This window comes from Bacillus rossius, chromosome 2 (genome assembly GCF_032445375.1).
Source record: "Bacillus rossius redtenbacheri isolate Brsri chromosome 2, Brsri_v3, whole genome shotgun sequence".
NCBI classification, from domain to species: Eukaryota; Metazoa; Arthropoda; class Insecta; order Phasmatodea; family Bacillidae; genus Bacillus; species Bacillus rossius.
The window spans coordinates 12,876,639-12,898,717 of NC_086331.1; positions in this window are offsets into that span (position 1 = coordinate 12,876,639).

The window sequence follows — 22,079 nt, forward strand, 5'->3', positions numbered from 1 at the left end:
TCATACGATTATGAATACTGCCTTTATTGGGAGCTTCTGCACTAAGAACATTACAAATTCTTTCAAGAAAACGGGAATTTATCGATTCAACAAGTGTGCTATTTCTAAGGAAGCTTTTGAACCCTCCAAACTAACGAACAAGCCTCTACCTCAAGAACAGCCGGAAAAGGATCAGATATTGGTAGCTGACAAGATCTTGGTCCTGCCATCAATGTGAAGAGACACCCTCATTAACAAAGGAAAGAGAAAGCGAGACTCAAGTGCAAGATGCCTTACTCCAGTAGGATAAATTACCATCTTGGGGTCAATAAAATACGCATCATTGAGACCTGCCACTTCAACTTTAGATGCTGCCCTACCAACATCGAATCCTGTAATGTCATCATCGAAGGATATCTTATCAACCACAAAGGCTACCCCATCAACGTCCAAGGCTACCCCATCAACTTCCAAGGCTGTCCCATCAACTACTAAGGCTACACCATCAACTTCCAAGGCTGACCCATCAACTTCCAAGATTGTCCCATCAACTTCCAAGGCTGTTCCATCAAATTCCAAGATTGTCCCATCAACTTCCAAGATTGTCCCATCAACTTCCAAGGCTGTCCCATCAACTTCCAAGATTGTCCCATCAACTTCCAAGGCTGTTCCATGAACTTCCAAGAATGTTCCATCAATTTACAAGAATATCCCATCAACTTCCAAGGCTGTCCCATCAACTTCCAAGATTGTCCCATCAACTTCCAAGGCTGTTCCATCAACTTCCAAGATTGTCCCATCAACTTCAAAAGCTTCGACACCAACATTAGAACCGTCCATATCTGGTCCAGAACTTCGCGAATGCAAGACAAAATCAAAGGAAGTCCAAATTCTTGATGAAGATTGGATCTGTGGTATGTGCGGGAACAGTTATTTCAGAGACGTTCAAATAAGAAATGGCGCTAAATGGCTACAATGCTGTTATTGCTTGATGCCTTATCACGAAGAGTGCAAACCTGCTGATTCTGGGGAACTAGTTTTCATGTATGATAATTGTGCTAATGCTGAAAGTGAGTTGAGCGATGTACGCATCTAAATAAACTAGACTAAACCTAATTTTTCGAAGGTTATTTGAAATTTTTTTTATGATGAAATGAAGAAAAAAGCAATTAGAATGCATGTTACAAGTTAAAATTATATTATTTGTTATTATAGTTGGTATTTGTTTGAAAATATTTGTATTGTTATTGTATCACGAAATTGCCTAACCCCTATCACGAAATTAGATACCCATATCACGAAATTAGATACCCATATCACGAAATTACCTGTCAAACCATTTAAAATTTGAAATTAAATTTTGTGTTGAAAAGATGTATATAATGGTAAGTATATTACTTATAATGTTAGTATTACACAAATGTTAAACGATTTTGCCCAAATACGACAGTAATTGTTGAATAAAACAATATTTATTAGCGAAAAATGAATTTTATCACGAAATTACCTTACTTTACCCTATTTGAGGTTACCCCACAGGAAGAACTCACAAACGCTTAAATCCGGTCAGCGCGAGCCTCTGATTTAAGCGTTTGTGACTTCTTCCTGTGAGGTAACCTCAAGGAAAATGTTTTCAAACATCGTCTTCACACCTTGGAAGAACTTAATATGCAAATTTGGGAGAAAAACGCCGCTACACTCCTCTAAATGTGCCGAAAAGCAGTCGAAGGGTTCCGAAATAACCTTCATCAATGTATCGTTGCTGATAGCCACCATCTTCTTGATGTGGTCTTCAGAACTTGATAAAAAATAATGGGAATTTATACTGATTCCAATAAAATAAACATAATTTCTGTAAGTGGCTCCGTTTTTTTAATAGCCTTTCGAAACCGATACACACCTTTTGCCCCATGCTGTACAAACATATACATAGTGTTATAATATGTGTTTTAAAAAGTTTCATTTTAGTAATTTAGTGATATCATATAAGTATATCTTCTAAAGTGTGCGGAAAATTTATAGTATTATCAGTTTAGTGAATTTTAACAAGTTGGTTAGTATTTTAATAAAATTCCTTGTCGACAATGGTCCTAAGCCGGTGTTTGATCGGAGCCTTTTCTAAGAGTTTAAAATTCCCGGGTGTTTCGAGCTGCTATCAGAGATGAGCGGTATTTACGATAACTGGTATATACATCGGTTATGAAACAATAACAGTTTCGTTACTTGCTGGGGTTCTGATAACCGGTTATTGAAGAAAGAGAATCTGACTCTCAACTGTTCGGTAGAGCACATCGCTCGATCTAGCGAGCGAATAAAATACTGTAACTTCAACTGTGGTTCTGCTGCTAGGTATCGCGAAAGACCAGTTCTTGCTGTCGATAGTATCGATACTCAAACAGCAATAACTATTTTCTGAACGAAACTATCTATTTCATGATTTCCCTTCACACAGTTCTCGGTTGAAAATTAATCCTTAAGCAGTTTTAATTTTTAAGTGCTTCAAATAGTTAAGCAGTTTTTATGATCTTAAAGTAATAGCAAATCTTCAAAATAACGTTTCATACCAGAGTTATCTGCTCGCGATCGACATATTTACCAATTCTCAGTTATTTGACAACTATCAAAAAGTGGCAGTTATTAATTATTTGGTAATTGTTTAGTTTAACAGAGTATCAGTTTAGAGGTTGTTTCATGTGTGCGTCGATAGGCTATAGCGTCTGCACGTCTAAGTTAAGTGGAATATGAGATAAATTTTATAAAATGTGTCTTCTATTCAGTCAGTAGAAATTCCTTCGTAATTATGCAAATAAATATGGTGCTTCGATCAAAAAATATATAGCCTAATTACATTTGCAACCACGACAAAATATTATTTTCTTTTGATTTAAAGACAGGAAAATTTCAGTGCCAGTATTAAAACCACGCCATATTTTCATGGCTGTAAAGATTTTTTAGTCGCTCTTTGCCATTGGAATAGTGAATGATTGAAAACAGTTCTTCATGACCAATAACTGATAACGTTAACCATTTATTAACCATCGGAACCAGGGGCGCAACAACTAAATTTCCAAAAGGGAGGGGGGAGGCAATATACCTTTTTATATAGAATCATCGATCCCCCCTATTGAAGCGGGGGGTCCGGGGGTCCTCCCCCGGGAAAATTTGTATTTCATATTTCAAGGTGGAAAATGGTGCTATTTAAGCAGTTTTATTATCTAAAAATTTATTATATAGCACTCTCTTTGCCCCCGTTTGCCCCCACTTCAAGGTTTCAGAGGGGGGGGGGCAAAATACCCTCCCCCCCCTGTTGTTGCGCCCCTGATCGGAACCATAAAAGCCATAATAACTATTTCGCTCATCCCTAGCTGCTATCTGCGTTTTGATAGTGGCACGCAACGTTTATCCTACAATTCAGGCAGCGGATTTTAGCAGCGGGTGCAGAAAGTATGTGTGGTTCGCATCCAGGCATTTTGGCATTTGAAAAGTGAATTAATTCTACAAGTTTATTTAAGAATCTCGGCATTTGTTTAAAAAATTCTACTTTAAATTTTGTGTTCGAGTTTCGTGTTGTAAGTTTTTTTGGAATATGAACAACACTAGAACACAGGAATTTGATCGTTACCGAGGTTGGATGTTTACACATCTCCGCGAGTACTGAAATACTCCCTCACATTTTTTTTAAATGTAAGTATTTAAGTATAGCATCTTAGTTATTTTATATATTCATGGGTTTGCATTACTAAATTATTCATTAATATTCTCTAACGGTATTCTATAGTGTCGCTTAAAAATTATTTTCATTCAATGTTAAGATAAAATTTTATTTTTGATTTGTAAACATCTTAGCTGTTGGTATAATGCGTAAGATATAAAGTATAAGTGGAACGGAAGTAGATGAATGGAAATGTGTAAACAAGATGGCGGACCCACGTGTAGCAACATAAACCAGTATATAGTTACTTTCGTAAATATTATGGGACATGCCAAACGTATTGAAACTTTATGATAGTGAAACTACCCTTGAATATATTTGGTAAACTAAAACAGTCATAGTAAAAAGCAATCTTAGTTTTAAAATACCTTACAAGACTGGCATTACACTCTTGATAATACAAAGTCTCCCTCATACACCTTAAAAGTCTCATTGCGCAGTGGTAGAATGCACACTTGTAAACCTAAAGGGACATGATTCAAATTTCATCGGTAGATTTTTTTTTTACTTTTTAATAACATTTTAATATAATAATGTTGAATCAGCTCAATAAGGTTAAGGTTTGTAGGAAGTATTTGCATACAAATTTCAGTCGTTTAAGCAAACAAATATGTACAAATATATACATAGTATTATAATATATTTTTAAATTTTTTAAGGTTAATATTTTAGTAATTATATATAAGTATATCTTTTAACATGAGCGGATACTTTATAGTATTAACTGTATAGTCAATTTCAACAAAATGAACAGTATTTAAATAAAATTCCATGTTGAAAATCAGACCAAAAACCGGGTTTTAGGATTTTTCAAAATTTTTTTTTTTTTGCATTTATAAGGGCCATTTCTAATAATTTAAAATTTCCTGTTGTTTCGTGCTGCCATCTGCGCGTGATGGTGGCAAGCAACAGTTACGATTCATGCAGCGAATTCTAGCGGTGGGCGTAGAAAGTATGTGTGTGATTCGTGTCCATAAATTTGGTTACTTGAAAAGCGGATATTTTATTTACTAATATCCACCTATGACCATCAGCAGTATTTTAAAGAATTTTTCGTTAAATTTTCTGTCCGAGTTTCGTATTTAAAGTTTATTTGCAACATGAACAAAATGATAACATGTTAATTTGCTCATTACCGAGGTTAGATGTTGACACATCACTGGCAAGCACTAAAAGTCTCACTCACATTTTTTTTACATTTGCCCATTTTGCTTAATTTTAGTTTTTGTTTGAGTCCTGTATGCTCAATTATGATGTATTAGAAAATAAAAGATGTTAAGGGTTCATCAGGTTACTGTAGCCTTGTAGCAGTTTCCCCATTCCTCAACTAAGTAAATAGTGGTGTGGCCAACGAACCACTGCATTGCATCGTTTCTTGGTTTTGCTGATTCTTCTTCAATAACTTGGTATGTAGTTTCAAAATCGCGATACGTTATCCTACTATTTCTTACACTGCATCACACAATCGAGATAGCCCTAAATTGTTTTCTACAGCTTCAATAAATTTCTCCTGCAAATTCTAAGGTACCTTAAATATTACCAAAGTATGAATTGTTTTGCTATCATCCACTCATAAATAAATTACTTGATTCAGCTTAACCAAAAATTTAATTACTGGTTCAAGTATACTCTCTGCAATCAAGGAATGTAATCGGCAAAAGTTGAAGGCCATCACTTACAAAGATTTAAACAAAAACTTGGGCTTTCACACAGTTGGTTTAGAATCCTTAAGGACTGAGGTGTAAACCTTCCGTAGTAAGGCGCAAACCTTCTGGCTAAGGCGCGAGTCTTTAGAGCTAAGGCACAAGCCTTCCGAGCTAAGGCAGGAGAAAACCGACTTAGGTATAGGCCTTCAGTATTAATGCGTGAGCCTGCCGGGCTAAGGCGCGAGCATTCCAGGCTAAGAAAAAGCCTTCCGGTCTAAAAGCGAGATTTACTGTCCAAGGAACATGCATTTTTAACTAAGGTGCGAGCCTTCCAGTCTAAAACACCAGTCTTCCATACTAAGGCACGAGCCTTCCAGGCTAAGTCACGAGCCCTCCTGGCTAAGGCACGAGCCTATTGGACTAAGGCGCGAGCCTACCAGACTAAGGCGCATGCCTGCCGGACTAAGCCATTATCCTTATGGTCGAAGACATGAGCCTTCTAGACTAAGATATGAGCTTTCCAGACTAAGTCACAAGTCTTACGGCCTAAAAAGCTAGCCTTCCAGACTAAGGCGTGAGTCTTCCAGACAAGGGTGCGAGCCTTCCGGACTAAGGTGCTAGCCTTCCGGGCTGATCCACGGGCCTTCCAACTAAGCCGTAAGCCTTTCGGAATAAGTCTCTAGCCTTTCAGGATAAGACGCGAGACTTCCATACTAAGGCGCGAGCATTCCAGATTAAGACATGAGCTTTTGTGGCTAAGCGCCAGCCACCTGGGCTAAGCTGCGAACCTTCCTAACTAAGGCACGAAACTTCCCTACTAAGGAGAGAGCCTTCCAGATAAGTCGCGAGCCTTCCGGACTAAAGCGAGAGAGACTATCCGATTAAGACAGAAACCTACCATACTAAGGCACGTGAGCCTGTCTGATTATTTGTACTTGACCATAAATCACTCAATAAGGCTTGCAGTGAAGCCTTACTTTTATAAATGCCAATCTCAAGGACATAGGTTAAGGTCAAATATCGAGGTAAAAGTACAAGGTCAAAGGTCATGGTCAAATTTCAAGGTCAAAGATCAAGGTAAAATATAAATATCAAAGTAAAAAGTCCAAAGTCAAAGTTCAAGGTCAAGGAAAATGTAAATTTCAAGGTTAAAGTCTAAAGTCAAGGTCAAAGGTCAAGGCCAACAGTCAAGGTCCTCGTCAAAGGTCTAGTGGACAAAAATTAAACTTAAATGTCGGTAGTGCACTCTAGCAGACGAAATCAAGATGGTGGCCTCGAGCATACGAAAACAAGGTGGCGGACGTGATGTCATACTAGCTGGCGATACTTAAATACCCGGCATTAGTAGTGGGAGGTCAGTCTGCTGGCGGCTTCCATAGAGGAAAGATCTGTCGTCCTTTTTAATTTTTTCCTCACCGGGTTCGAACCGAGGACGTAAGTGCGTGTTTTAAATAATATTTTATAAAATTTTCTTCAGTTAATTTTTTAATAAATTTAAAATTTTTCGTTTTTACTATCTGATAATAATTATGTTTTTCAATATGGTGACCGTGACATCATAATACAAGATTATGGAGTGTTTTTATACAAATGATTTAATTTTTTTTATAAATTGAAAATTTATTTTCTGAATTTCTAGCATAATAAATATGGATTTTCAAGATGGTGGTCGTAACGAAAAGTGCAACAATCTAGAATCCAATATGGTGTCCATAACGAAACTCGCAACGATTATGTCATACATGTCCAGGTTGGCGGGCATAACGAAATTGGCAACATTTCTAGAATCTAATATGGCGACCATAACAAAATGTTCAACAGTGTTTTTAAATATTTTTATTATAATTTTATAATTAAATTGTTTATGAATTTAAAAAAAAATCCTGATTTTTAAGCATAATAATTACGGATTTTCAAGATATCAGCCATAACGAAAATTGGATCAGTGGTGTCATGATTCAAAATGGCAGAAAGTTCTAAAAAAAAAAAACAAAATGGCCACCAAGTTCAAGGTCAAGGTCAAAGATAAAAGTCTAGGTTGTCCAAGATGGTCGCCGTGATATCACAATCCAATATGCCGGTCAACTCCACCTCCACAGCCGGAATCCAGTCCCCGGACATACATTTTTACACTACTATTGTATTTTCCACATAACTGAAAATTGTTAAAAATAGGTTTAAATTTGACATTATATGCTGGTTGGCTAACATAAATAATAAAATCAACCAGATCCTAAATCTTTTTGAAATCATGTAAAAACTATGAAAAATGGTTATAAAGAAAATATTAACATCCAATTAAATGATAACGTTATTACTGATCCTACAACAATTGAATAAAATTTGAAATTACTTTTCAAATATGTTTGTTAAATTAGAAAAAATTGTAAATTTAAAAACAAATCGTCTTAATCTTATCAGTATATATCTATTTATACATACAATTTCAAGTAGTTTATTTCTATGGGCAAAAAAAATAATTAAAATCCAGCAAATCAACTGGTTGTGATGACATCCATAATTTATTAATTTTATTATTAAAGACTGTGCTAATGTATAAACACCTGTTATAGTACATATTTTTAATAAGAGCCTATCTACCGGAATATTCCATGATCTCTGGAAAATTGCTATAGTCATACCAATTCATAAAAAATAATTAATCTACTTATCTCATTAATATGCTTCTTTACAAAAATTGTTGAAAAAATATTTGTAAATTAATTTCATTTCATATAAAAGCTCTTTGAACACCATTACAACGTGGTTTCTTAGCTAGCATAAATCCCAACACGAACCTGTTTAATTTTATGAATAAAATTTATCATGATGTTACCAATAGAAAACTATCTGATGTAATCGATTTTTATTTCTTTAAAGTTCGAGGATTCGCGGCGGCCAACTTTGTTGACGTTATTTCCGGCGGCCATCTTGGATTATACTATTTCCGGCGGTTTTTGTTAACTGGAGTTGGGTGGCCTCTCCGTGTATATGTGTGCATTGGCTCATGTACTTTTGGCATTTATTCAAGTACATTAATTTAATTATTCAAAAGCTCACAGCTTTCGGTAATTGCCTGGTTTTCAAACTATTTATCTGATAGATTTTTAATGGAAATAATAGGCAACTGCTTAGCTTATAAATACCCTGGTGTTTCTGGAGTTCCCTAAAGTAGGAACATTGTCACCTCTTCTTCTTAACATATTTAAATAATGATATTTTAGATGCGCTATCTTACTCCCAGGTTTTATTGTATGCTGATGATATCAAACTGTATAAAACTATTTCTAATTATAGTGACCATTTAAAACTGCAAATTGACATCACCTCAATTAAAAAAATGGTATGGAACTAACACTATGTCATTAAACTATGAAAAACATATTGTATTGCATTGACAAGAAAAATCAAATAAATCTTTTTACACTCGTGCACTAAATAAAATTATAACCAAAATATATGACCTTGATTTACTTGCTATTGGATTAAAAACTACTTTTTCATCGCCACACTGACAGTCTAATTAGTAAAATTAGAGTGCGCTTGATTATGTTGATAATTATATATGCTAACGTCAGTGATTCTCTATCGTGTCTCTATTATGCCATCATAAGAGCAAAACAAGAATATGGTTCTGTTGTTTTGAACTCAATCATGGAAACATATTCTAAGCGTTTAGAAAAAAAATACAAATTAAACATGCACATTTGAACTATTATGAAATGTTACAAAACTATAATACTAACTCCCTTAAACCTAGACGTTCTGCCCTAGAAGCGTACTTTATCAAAAAGAGAATTTTTTTCTCAATTTATCATTGTATATTTATATAGGTAAAAGAACAAACGTCCCTGAAAGTTCCAGCCTACAGCTACAGAAACGAGATATTCATCTCACCGCCGTCATATAAATTGCTTATGCGTTTTTTTGCTCATTGTAAATCGTTCGATCCTTTTATAAATCCTCATAAAATAAGTATTTTTGATTTAATATAGTAGTATGTGTGCTTTCTCTGTTTTTTTACCTAGAAAAATTTAATAATTTAAAAATTATAATCTACATTTAGTAATATAATTTATTAATTTACATACATTATACCCTATGAATTTTTGTGTGAGCTTTTTTAAATGTGAATTTAATAGTCGAATCCTTTGTGTTGATTTGTTTGCTATTTTTTTTATTTTTGTTTATCATTCAGCAGATATCCGCGTCTTTATCAAGGTCTGTAGATACAAAGTTTTCTAATCGAAAAAAAAAAACATGTTCGGGTCGTTCGGGTGTTTCAGCGATAGGATTTATTTTCTAGACCTTTGTATATAAACAAAATACACAATTGTGTGCGTTTATTACATTTTCCTGAAGTAATTAAGTAATATTTGATGTAAAAAAAAATGTTTGTCTGTAAAGTCGGTTTACGGACGATAGTTTAACGTGACAACGTCATAACAAAACATTAATGAAATGATTACATACTTTTATGAATAAAATTGAATCATTTTTATTGAATTATCACTATTTTGTATCGATGCAAAGGAGTGAAATGAAATCTGCAATTTAATTGATAAATTTACTTTTATTTACACTCATTAATTTAAATATGTTTATTACTTTAACGAAGAGATTATTTTAAATATAACTTTTATACATGTTTGCTATTTAACTTCTTCCAATCTGTGTTATTCTGTTAAGGATAGGACGATGATAGGAAAAGTAGGAAACGAATGGGAGTGTTTCAAGTTTAATGTGCCTCGAAAAAGTCAAATCGATGGTTGTTCCAATCGAGTGGAAGAGAGATAGATGCGGCGCAAGCGTACAATGAGCGTAACGGGACAATGAGTCATCATTTTTCGTGCGTGCAGCCGGCGTTCATCGATTTATTAGACGTTGTCACGTCAAAATGCTTGGGACGGAAAGTGTTTACTCAAATGTTTTTCTAAAGACTTCAATTAAACCGAACATCGCACTTGGTCAAGTTCCACAATTCTCCAAACGATGATAATTTACGAAGATATGGGTAGAACGTTGCGAGCGAGATATTAACTGTATCATATCCACCATTTTGGCTTCGGCCAGTGCTGTTCGGTCGCTTCTGCTTGTTATCGTATTTCTGCTTTACTGGACCTTATTCGCAAGTTAAAATGTTCGCCAGTGTAATTCACCAGTGTCCGATGTTCTGCTTTTGAATAAAGATAGTTTCCTTTAATGTTTCTTTCTTGTAGCATGATGGAGTTTGTCTATGGATTTGCCTTGTGTGATGCCCTTGTAAATCAAATAGAGAATGCTAGTTTTTTGATGGGTGCTCATAATATTAGTGGTTTCCATGTTGCAGTTATTGCACTTTTATTCACTTGTTCTTACAAATGTTAGTTGTTTTTGGTGACCATATTAGGTTCAAAGAAAAAAATTTTAGCACTCCAAATACCTGAACTTTATCCTAAAATTATATATTAAATGATTCTGACTTTTTTATTACCATTATTTTCCATCAAATAATGTTTTAATACAAGCTGATTACATATTTAGTTTGAATTATTTGTGCCATCTATCACAGGTTTTAAATGTTTTCTACAAAATACACCTTTTGTTATATATTGAAAAACCAACCTACCTGAATCTTTTTGTCAAGAAGAGTTTAATATATGTACTATAAAGTTATATTTTGGTAACTTTTGATAGTCCTTTATGCACAAAACAAAATATATAGAAATAAAATTCACATAAACATACATAGCCTACTTTATCTTGTTGATGTTCTTCCACACTAAAGATTTTGGACTTAGGTTATTTCCCTTCAGTTTTGGTTTTAATATGCAGGTTAGGCTCCATATGCGCAAGCAAGTGTACATTGTGTGTATGTTGTGTGGGTTGAAACTTGGTAAATAGAGTGGTGCTTGAAGTGAGAGTTGAGTTCAGGAGGTGGGACCGGCTTCAAAATGTGTATTAATGTCTGTGTTAACGGGGTGTGCCTTAAGTCCGTGTAACCTTGTTACAGTGTGCTCAGTATCAGTATAATGGTGCTCTTAGTATCAGTCTAATGGTGCTTTTAGTTTCATTGTGACGTTGTGCTTAGTTTCAGTGTGATGGTGTGCTTAGTGTCGGTGTGATGGTGGTCTTAGTGTCTGTGTTAACCGCTTGCGTCGTGTCCGTGTGACTTATGCCAGTGTGCTTAGTGTCCGTGCCACTTTGTGACAGTGGGCTTAGTGTCTTTGTTACTTTGTGACAGTGCGCTCAGTGTCAGAATGACCTGTTGACAGTGTGCCAAGTGTCCATGTGACCTTGTGACCGTGTTATTAGTGTCCGTGTTAATCTTTTTCTTATTGGTCTTGTGACCTTGTCACTATGTGCTTTGGCCTTGTGACATTCTGGCAATGGGCTTAGTGATCGTGCGACTTTGTGACAATGTGCTTAGTGTCCGTGCCACTTTGTGACAGTGGGCTTAGTGTCAGAATGATCTGTTGACAGTGTGCCTAGTGTCCATGGGAACTTGCGACCGTGTTCTTAGTGTCCGTGCGACCGTGTTAATCTTATTCTTAGTGCTGGACTTGTGAACTTGTCACTGTGTGCTTTGGCCGTGTGACCTTCTGACAGTGGGCTTGGTGATCGTGCGACTTTGTGACAGTGTGCTTAGTTTCCGTGTGACTGTGTGCTTAGTTTTGGGTTAGGCTATGCGCTCAGTGTCTGTGCGACCGTGCGCTTTGCCCACTCGAGTGAAGACCCCAGTTGAAGTGCGACACGCTGCATGACCACTGGAGAAATGCACGCACAGTATCGCCTGAAACAAGGTTTCTGACTGCGCGCCAGCTAGCGCCGATAGCATGGGGGAACCATAGCTTGCAGTGGTGGATCCAGGATTTTGGTTTAGGAGGGGCTTGACCCAGCTGAGGCTAGGCTTTATCATGGCAAACACTAAAACAATAGTGGACCCAGATGCTTTTGGAGGGGGCTTGAGCCCCTTAGCCCCCCCTCTGGATCCGCTACTGATAGCTTGAATTGAATCCTAATTATTAGGGTCATGTAATTTTCGCGTAAAGATTCTCCGACCAGCTGTGTGTTAAAACTCTGTAGCATTGTCTGTGTTTCGTGGTTGGCTGGGTTTATTCCAGGTGCATGTCTACTGCCGGCGCACCAATCACAGCCACCCAGTGCGGAAGCAAACTCGTCCTGAATGGCCCGGCCAGACAGGGCGATGGCTTCTCTCGCAGACGGCCGCCAATCACAAGGGAACAATGGCATACCTTGTTGCAGTCTGACGAGCGAGCAGATTATTTCGCGAAAAATGCATGCCCCTACTGATTATTGTTTACTGCACGTGTGACACACTGAGTGGACTAGAAATAAAAATGACGGGTCATGTTGTGCGTACAGGTATGCTAAAACATGGCTAGGCTGAGGTAAATAACGGGCGGTGCTGAATGCCTTTCAGCTTGTCTCTAATGGAGTTGTGCAACAATGCAGGTGACATCCGGGAAGCAAGTTATAGACCAGCCCCGATAGTGCTCGCGATTCGTGACGGGCTCTTGAACATCTCTGCTCGTCGGCTCGAAGAAATGACGCGGGGAAGCAGACCGCAGAACGGCCGTGAGAGAGAGAGAGAGATAGGAGGCGGGCGGAGCACGCTAATGGACCAAGGCGCCGCTAATTAGTGGTCGTTATAATTAGAAGGCGTTTAAACGCGCGCCGAGCCCCCTGCACCAACTGATTTGATAGCCGTAACTGCTATCCGTGACCACGCGAGCGAAGAATGATTGCTCTTTGTTGTTTGCCCTTCACACGGTTGTCCGCCACGTATCTCCTCCCCCCCCCCCCCCCCCCCGTCCCACCCTGGAGGTCCGCTGACCACTTGGGGAGGCGTGATGCAGTCTGGCGCCCCGCCCACCCAGGACCACCTTCATGACTATGGAAATTAGTTAAGAGTTTTAAACTGCGGTGATTAGGTGCTCACTGGCATGTTGGCCGCAACGCGGCCCCTCCCGACGACGTAATCGATTGGGGCGCGCGCGATGCCCGGTAATTAATTAACCCGGGGAGAGGGCTGAGAGTGTAATTGGGGCGCCACCTCAAGTCATCAACTATACCAACACAATTAGTTCGCTCTAACAGGTGCTGACAGATGGGATGTCTCACACAATCTCAGTATTTTCACCCAGCATCAACCTTCTTTTTTTCTTCTTATTATTACGCGGTAAGTGGCCCTCCTGAATAAAAAAATGTCTGCATGTTTTTTTTTTACGCCAAACCCAATCTTAATTGTTATATAACAGCTTGTGGTTACACTTGTGACAGCAAAAAAAAAAATTACAACTATGTTAAATAATTATTGTTTGCACAGAATTGATAAGATTTTTACGTGACTTCTTTCAAAGAAACCAAGGCCTTATTTTCTACAGGATTCATTTTGTTTTCGAGCATACTGTCTTACATTAATTATCTGATCTGCGGTCCCACAAAGACCTCTTCTTTCAGTTTCTCATAAGATATTGTTACGATTTTGCCGGGTTCGTAAAGGATAGCCCTTTTATAGATATTTTTACACCCAGTTTTATTTATGGCCACTACTTATGTCACTTACAAATAATCTTCTAAAATGGTAGATAATCAATTGCACTTAAAAATAATGTTGCTTCCCCAGTCACTCGTTTCTTACAATCCACACACCTCGCTGGGCCGCACCCGCACGTCTGGCGCAACTCTCGCCGCAGGACCCCTCGTGGATCTCAGCCGCGGGACTCCGTCGCCGCACTCCGCCGCCGCCGACGTACTTGCCTTCGCCGAGGATCCGCTCGACTCTTCGCTCAGAACTTCGCTTGGAACTCCGCCGCGCCCGCGACACTATCGCCCGGAACTGAACTCTTTGCCCTGGAACCTTCGTCCAGGGACTTCGCCGCTCTATCGCCCGGAAACTCCGCCCCGGGAAAACTCCCGCCTGAACTCTGACTCCACTGAGGCCGGCGTCCTCGTCTTATATATCAGCCCAGGCGCTTTCCAGAAATCACGAGCGCGGCTGGGGCCAGTCGCGTCATTCCGCGCCGTTTCGACGGCAGAAATCTCTCGAAACACATGTCGGCGGCTCGCGTAACTCTGCAGCTGTCAGGTTTCGGATGTCAAACTAACAGCGCCGCGCGGGGAGCTGAGGGCTGGAGGGAGGGGAAGCGGCGACCCAGGTGCGCGCAGAATGTCTCATGTTGCGCGGCCACATGATGTCAGCCAGCTGTGCACCAGCACGTGTCGCGGCCTTGCTCACGTTCGTAACAATAGTTTAGGAAATTTTATTACCAAATACTGGAAGCAGTCACCTTATTTTAGAAGTAGTTCAGTGAAATGCTTCATTAATCCGAGTTTAATGTGAAGAGGAGGTAATAGTATCTTGCTTTGTTTAACAAGTGGTACATCTATTATGTTCTGTGAACTGGGTTGTAGGATTTATCTTTTGGGCCAGTCTTTCTACTTCCAGTGTTTGTCTTTGGCTCTGCTGTCCCATTCACAAATAAAACATGGCATTTTTTTTTGTAGCCAGATTGTAGACCAAGTAGCATACCAACAACTTTTAAATCACCGCAACTTGTCCAAGAATGTTTTTCATAGTTCACACATTTTAGCAGAACTTCGAGATTTTCATATGTTTCCTTGAGATGCACTGAATGCACAATGGTTAATGAACCAAAGAAATTTCCATTATGTAAAATTAAACCTTTGAGACTACTTTTGGACGAGTCTATAAATAACCTCCACTCACTTGGATTGTAAGTGGCGTTAAATAAATTCAATAAACCCTCAATATCACAACAATAAACACCACTTCTTTAAAGAATTTTATTAATTCCTTCTCTTGAGTCCTATACCAAGAGAACGAAACTCCAGGTAGTAGGAGATTATTTTCTTTCAATCTGGATCCAAGAAATTGAGCAGCAACCTTTGTCAGATTTAAGTCATAAGTTGAATTGTTAAGTTCATTTTGAGTGAATAATTTTGGAGCAGAATTTTTTCGGACTTGTAATCATCAGCATTATCACAATAATTTCCTGAACTGCTCTCCTGTAGCACATTTTCGAGAACGGGAGGTGGAACTGAGATAGGAAGAGATTCACAATGTATAACTGGTCGTATGGCCGAAGGAATGTTCGGATATTGTATGTCCTTAGTTTTTTGCGTTATGACCTTGAACATTAACCATAAAGATATAATAGTCGTTAATATGATTTTGTGGCTCACTCCAAACCATTGGAATAGTGATTTTTTGCACGATTTTCCCATAGTAGTAGTCCCCCGACACATGCACGACATACCTTGTGCGGTGCCCAGTTTTTGTATTTATAGCCAAGCTTTATGCTGAAGTAAGCATCATAGACTTTTCTCACAAAACTACTGATGTCTTGTCTTTGCTTCGCAGTTACATAACTATCACAAATATAACAGGACACATTTTGGTTATTTAAACACTTACGGGAACTAATTTCTCAAATATAACCTCACACCACAGCATGTAAACAATGAATTACTGTTTCCCTCCTAAAGCCAGCTGGGTATAACAAGTGTTGCCAACTATTCCCTCTTACCAAAATACAATTTCCCCTTCGCAATGAAAATTCCCTTTGTAAAATTTACGTTTAAATAAAAAATTAGTTTCCTCAATAAGCAAAAAAAAAGAAAAGTACGTGATGGGAACAAACGGATTGCAGATTTGGAATCAGAAGCAAAAAATACTGTATGAACACCTAAGATCAGAGAATCATAGAAAATCATGTTGCATAGTGTTCTTTATTATTAATTTAAATAAAAGTTATCAATAAAACTGTAATTAAACTTAATTGGGCTATCCCTTACAAATCCAGTTCTCCGCACATCATAAAACCGTAACATTATCATGACAAATATGAATATGCAGTTGACATAAAAACAATACTTTGCATTGTTGCCTGCATATTGGCAGACAATCTACACTTATCTATGTATTATCATGAAGGTCATGAGGATGAATCTGAAGTGTCAGGGTTTATACCTCTTTCTTTTATGTACTGAAAAAAAGTTATCAAGGCGAGGTATGCTAAGTACAATTTATTCACAAACACTCTCATTCCCTGTTTGGGTTACAAATATCTTAAAGCCACACATGTGAACAGCGCTCTGTGAACTTGTAGAGGTTGTCCCGCAACAGCAAGACATTGGGTTTTGATGGTTCGAAGGCTCGTTCACACGAGGCGCTGAAATGGGATGTTACAAAATTAAATTTTGTCATTAATATTCATTTCGTGTACAAATTGAATGTACCTATTCTTAAGGGAGCCTTTCACAAACAATATTTTACAAACAAAATTGTGTGGCGATATCTAAAAACTTAGATTTAAACTATTTAAATCAGACTCCAGCTTAACATATAACATTAAATATGTGTGTCACTCTTATCCCTACACATTATGTGTTGCAAATAGGTGTAAGAAAATAAAGTTTTAGTACGAGCTGTGCAAACTGATTAACAGGCTCAATGCTTACTTCAAAACAAAGCCTCATTTGTTTCTTCAAAGTTATGTTGGATACAATGTGGCAGGCACATAAATTGATTTACAATTAAAAAGTGATTAGCAATATTAACTTCAAGGTATAGTTTGCTTCCCATACTAATAATGTCAAAGTTATTTCCTTTCTTTCACTGGAAATTTAACTTCTCATCTAGGACTGGTTTATGTACCACCCCTCTGATGCCTGTGGGCTGGTACTCGTCACTTGGACTAGGTTAGGTTAGGTTAGGTTAGGTTAGGTTAGGTTAGGTTAGGTTAAGTTAGGTTAGGTTTGGTTAGGTTAGGTTAGGTTAGGTTAGGTTAGGTTAGGTTAGGTTAGGTTAGGTTAAGTTAGGTTAGGTTTGGTTAGGTTAGGTTAGGTTAGGTTAGGTTAGGTTAGGTTAGGTTAGGTTAAGTTAGGTTAGGTTTGGTTAGGTTAGGTTAGGTTAGGTTTGGTTAGGTTAGGTTAGGTCATATTTAACTATTTCAGTCCTTCCCGGGTCATGCCACCACTGATGACGTCGTCGTCCCTGGTCCCGCCTTAGATCGCTGCTCCGAACTCGAGCGACTCTGGTGTCTGATGTTCACAGGGAGCACGGACTTCAGCCACACCCTCCTGGACTGCTAAGGTGTTCGTTGTCCAGAGACCACAAGTTGCACCTCTTGAGCTGGACGGCTGTAATACACTCGCTCGCCGGTGTCCCTCTTCGGGAAGAGAGCTGGTGCCGCCTCTCCCCTGGTGCAGCCGCTAGTTGACACGTGCTGTTTCGGGCCTGTTCGCCGGCGACGTGACGTCCGCTTGGTTGCGACTGTCTCTGAACCGTTACAGGGCCTGGATCTTCGCCCCCTGGCGTCTCTGCAACACTCGCTGTCCGAGGACAAGTTGTGCTTGTGGCACCTCTTTACATGTTCCCGACATCATTGGGCATTTTCTGGCGCTTTCTTCCTCGTCGGACAGCGATAGTAACATGAAATTTTGTGAAATTTTCATTTGTAACAAGGCGTTCAAGAATTTTTTTTTGAAGTGAAACTTATTTGCTGAGAGGGCAACAATTTATGAGCGCTACGAAAATTCCGATCGCATGTGGGGAAATAGCTAGGTATATAGCGAGGGAACTGGGAGAGGAGGGGAACAGTTAGGTGCGTGGTGGGGGAACCGGCAGAGGAGACGGCAGGAAAGGTAGAAATGACGAAGCATATTCACACCCTTGCACGCTTGCACGCTCGCACGCTCGTACATTTACACGCTTGCACACTTGCAAACTTCTGCTCTTGCTATCCTGCTATCTTACGCACTTGTTCACCCATTCACTTGCGCACTTGCGCACTTGCCCACTTGCACTTGCACACTTGCGCTCTTGCTACCTTGCGCATTTGCTCGCTCGTGCACTTGCGCACTTGCACACTTACGCACTTACACGATTACGCACTTGAACACTTGCACACATGTGCACTCGAACACTTGCAAACTTGCGCACTCACGCATTTTCCCATTCACGCATTCGAGCATTCGCGCACTCGTGCACTCGCGCACTCGTAATGCGCGGTTGTTTCTTGAGAATGGCGCGTCGACTATCCCCACTCCGGGGCCGTTGGCGCGGTCGATGATCGCTAGAGCAGCCTTGAGCTGGCTCCACGTGGCGGCGTGCGGCTCAGGTTGAACCCCGCCATGCTGCAGGGATAGGCGGGTCGCGGCAGTAAGTACCCGCCTGCGCCTGACGCCACCCGACTTAAAGGGAGTGTTTGGGCAGAGGGAAACACAACGGGGTTTGAGTTTATTGTTGTGCACCGCGCCACGGGCCATATTCGCAAAAAAAAATATTGTTCTTTCATGTACCTACGTGTTATTATTTTAATTTATCTTTGAAAGATTTGTGCAATGGGAGTGCATGACTTGATGTAGGCTTTTGGACATACGCCATTGCTTAGAACATGTATGTCTGTAGAAGAAAACTACAAAAAAACACAAATTAAGCAAAAAATCGCTGTTGTCCTGACAACAGCAATTTTTTGCTTAATTTGTGTTTTTTTGTAGTTTTCTTCTACAGACATACATGTGCTAAGCAATGGCGTATGTCCAAAAGCCTACATCAAGTCATTATTTTAATTACTTGTGTAAACAGTATTGTTAAACAGTGTTATATGAGTGTTGTTTTAGCTGCGTAACTAAATATGTTTGCTGGTTTAATGCTTTTCACGCTTTAGTTTGACATGGGTAGTTATTTGTCATTAATTGATATTTTATTAACTTAATCACACACCGTATTATAGTTACGGGCCCACGAGCGTGTAAATATATTAAGTCCAACTAAGAGGCGTGAATATTTCTCGATCGGAGTGTCTGTGGCTCAACAAAGTAGCATTGAGCTAGGTCTGGCTCGTAAACCATGCTGTCACTTTCACAAGCCAGATACCTACCTCAGAATCTACACGTCCATATGGACAATCAGTTAGGCTGCATAAACTACCTAATTATCGGCAATCTTCAAGTTTAATTTTAAGTTTAAGTTGGTTTTAAATGTAGGAGAAAAAAATTAGTACATTTTTTATTTAAATAATTTACAATTTATTTATTCGTGTGGATATGAGTTATTTTGAGTTCATACCCGTTACCTTAATGCTCTCAATTATTATCTCTTGTTCTATAAAAAAGGACTAATAATTTATCTCTATCTATACCTAATACGGGGAAAAAAATTAGTACATTTTTTTATTTAAATAAGTTACAATTTATTTATTCGTGTGGATATGAGTTATTTTGAGTTCATTCCCGTTTCCTTAATGCTCTCAATTATTATCTCTTGTTTTAAAAAAAGGACTAATAATTTATCTCTATCTATACCTAATACGGAAAAAAAAATTTGTACATTTTTTTATTTAAATAAGTTACAATTTATTTATTCGTGTGGATATGAGTTATTTTGAGTTCATACCCGTTTCCTTAATGCTCTCAATTATTATCTCTTGTTCTATAAACAAAGGACTATTAATTTATCTCTATCTATACCTAATAAGCAAAAAGTAGTTTCACGCATACATTTTTTTCTTAGATATTACACCTAATACTATAACTAACTTTGTACTGAATTTTAAATTGGCAGTTCACCTTCATTAGAAAAAATATAGTATTAATAAATTAATAAAACTTCGTCTGGAAATGTAAAGTTAATTCTTTTCATAACAATCACTCGCACTCGCTGTCTATTAAATTCATATTTAGACAAAAAAAAATTTAATTGCAGGGTAAATCACTTATTACTCCAAATAACAATAAAACTCAAAACGCAGTTTACCTATGCCAAATAGTTGTCATGGTTGTGTACTGGTAAGCTTACCTACTCGCTTTCGGCTATGATAATCCCGCTTCAAACAATGTTGAATGTATATCAGTTTTCACTTGTGAAAAATAAAAAAAAGGCATAATTTAATGTAGATCTCTGGGCATTCTCAATCCCTCACCTAACTAATTGTTACCTTCTCATTAAATATATTAAGTCTGTATCACCCTTAAAATTATCGATAGATACCTTTGGGGTCAATTATTAGAAGTGTGCCTTTTGGATATGTCCTACTCTGATAATACAAGGGTCCTACAAGGTTTATGGTAATATTAGTCTTCAACAAAGATACACATTACAACAATTAAACTTAAATAAGGTATTTAATACGGATTCTGGCTGCCGGTAGGGAGTGTGTTTGTATGTATATATATAGATAAAGTTGATTATTGAAAACATGGATGAAACTACATTTTCTAAAAATGAATCCTAGCTAGATCGATTTATCGCCCCCGAAACCTGCATACTAAATTTCATGAAAATAGTTTGAGCCGTTTCTGAGATACATATATATGTATGTATGTATGTATATATATATATATATATATATATATATATATATATGCTATACACACACAAGAATTTCTCGTTTAAAGATATAAGATATTAGAATTTAAAAATGTTATTCCCAAAAAATACATTACTATTGACACCAACACACTGTCATATAGGCCTACAGTAGTAGCCGTAAGTGACATGGTTTCTCACATTGTAATATCATGTCTACTGATATTCTTAAATAGCTACAAAAGTTGCAGTAGCTGCAGTAGATGCCATTGTTGCAGTAGTTGCAGCTCTGCAGCAGTTGTAGCAGCTAAAGAAGTTGCAGTCGTTGCAGTAGCTGCAATAGTTGTAGTAGCTTGACTAGTAGCAGTAGCTGCAGTATTTTCAGGAGCTGCGGTAGTTAGAGTAGCTACAGCATTGCAGTAGATGCAGAAGTTGCAGTAGATGCAATAATTGTAGTAGCTACAGTAGTTACAGTAGCTGAAGGAGTTGCAGTAGCTGCAGAAACTTCAGTAACTGTAGCATTTGCAGTAGCTGCAGCAGTTGCAGTTAATACACAGTTGAAGTAGCATAATAGTTGCAGTAGCTGCAGTTGTTGAAGTATCTAAAATTGTTGCAGTATATGTAGCAGTTGTACAGTGGCGTAGCCAGGATTTCAATTTGGGGGGGACAGCATTTACTCATCCCCAACATGCATCCATCCCCACTTTGAGAGCGGGGGGTACGGGGGTACTCCCCCGGGAAAATTTTGATATTTAGGTGCTAAATGGTGCTATTTAAGGCCATTTTCGGTAGTTTTGCAGAGGTTTTAAAATGTTATTTTATAAGCAAGATAATATTGACATGACAGAATCTACATGATTTTGCAACTAATATAATTTAAACCTAAATCCATATACCTATCTTACAGTCTTAATACACTACAAATTATAGGAATTACACCATCAATTTCCATTTTTTGTTCGTTGTCTGCACATTTACTGAAGTACAAATTGAAGTCGCCTAGGTTTTTTCGTTAGTTCTTTCAAAATTTCATCCGTAGATATTTGTACACTGCGGTGAATTGAAAGCATTGCCATGGGAAATTCCCAAGAAAACCCACTGACCTGTATTAATGTCCTTCTCCTATATATTATTGACTTGAATGGCAGAACGAGTTAAAAAATACACACACAAAAGATTTTTTAACTGAATTGTTTGAGTTTCACAGCAATGCTTACTACACCATGTTATAAAAAACACAGTTAAAATACAACTCTTACCTGAGATACTGTGTTTCGGAGATAGGTCTTGATCCTTTTAAGGGAAGAGAAGGACCTCTCCACAGAAGCTGTTGATATAGGCAGTGTGGCTAAGTAGTATATAAATGGGGCTTCTGCGGCTGGCTTCTGGCTGTGGAGCCTGTGGA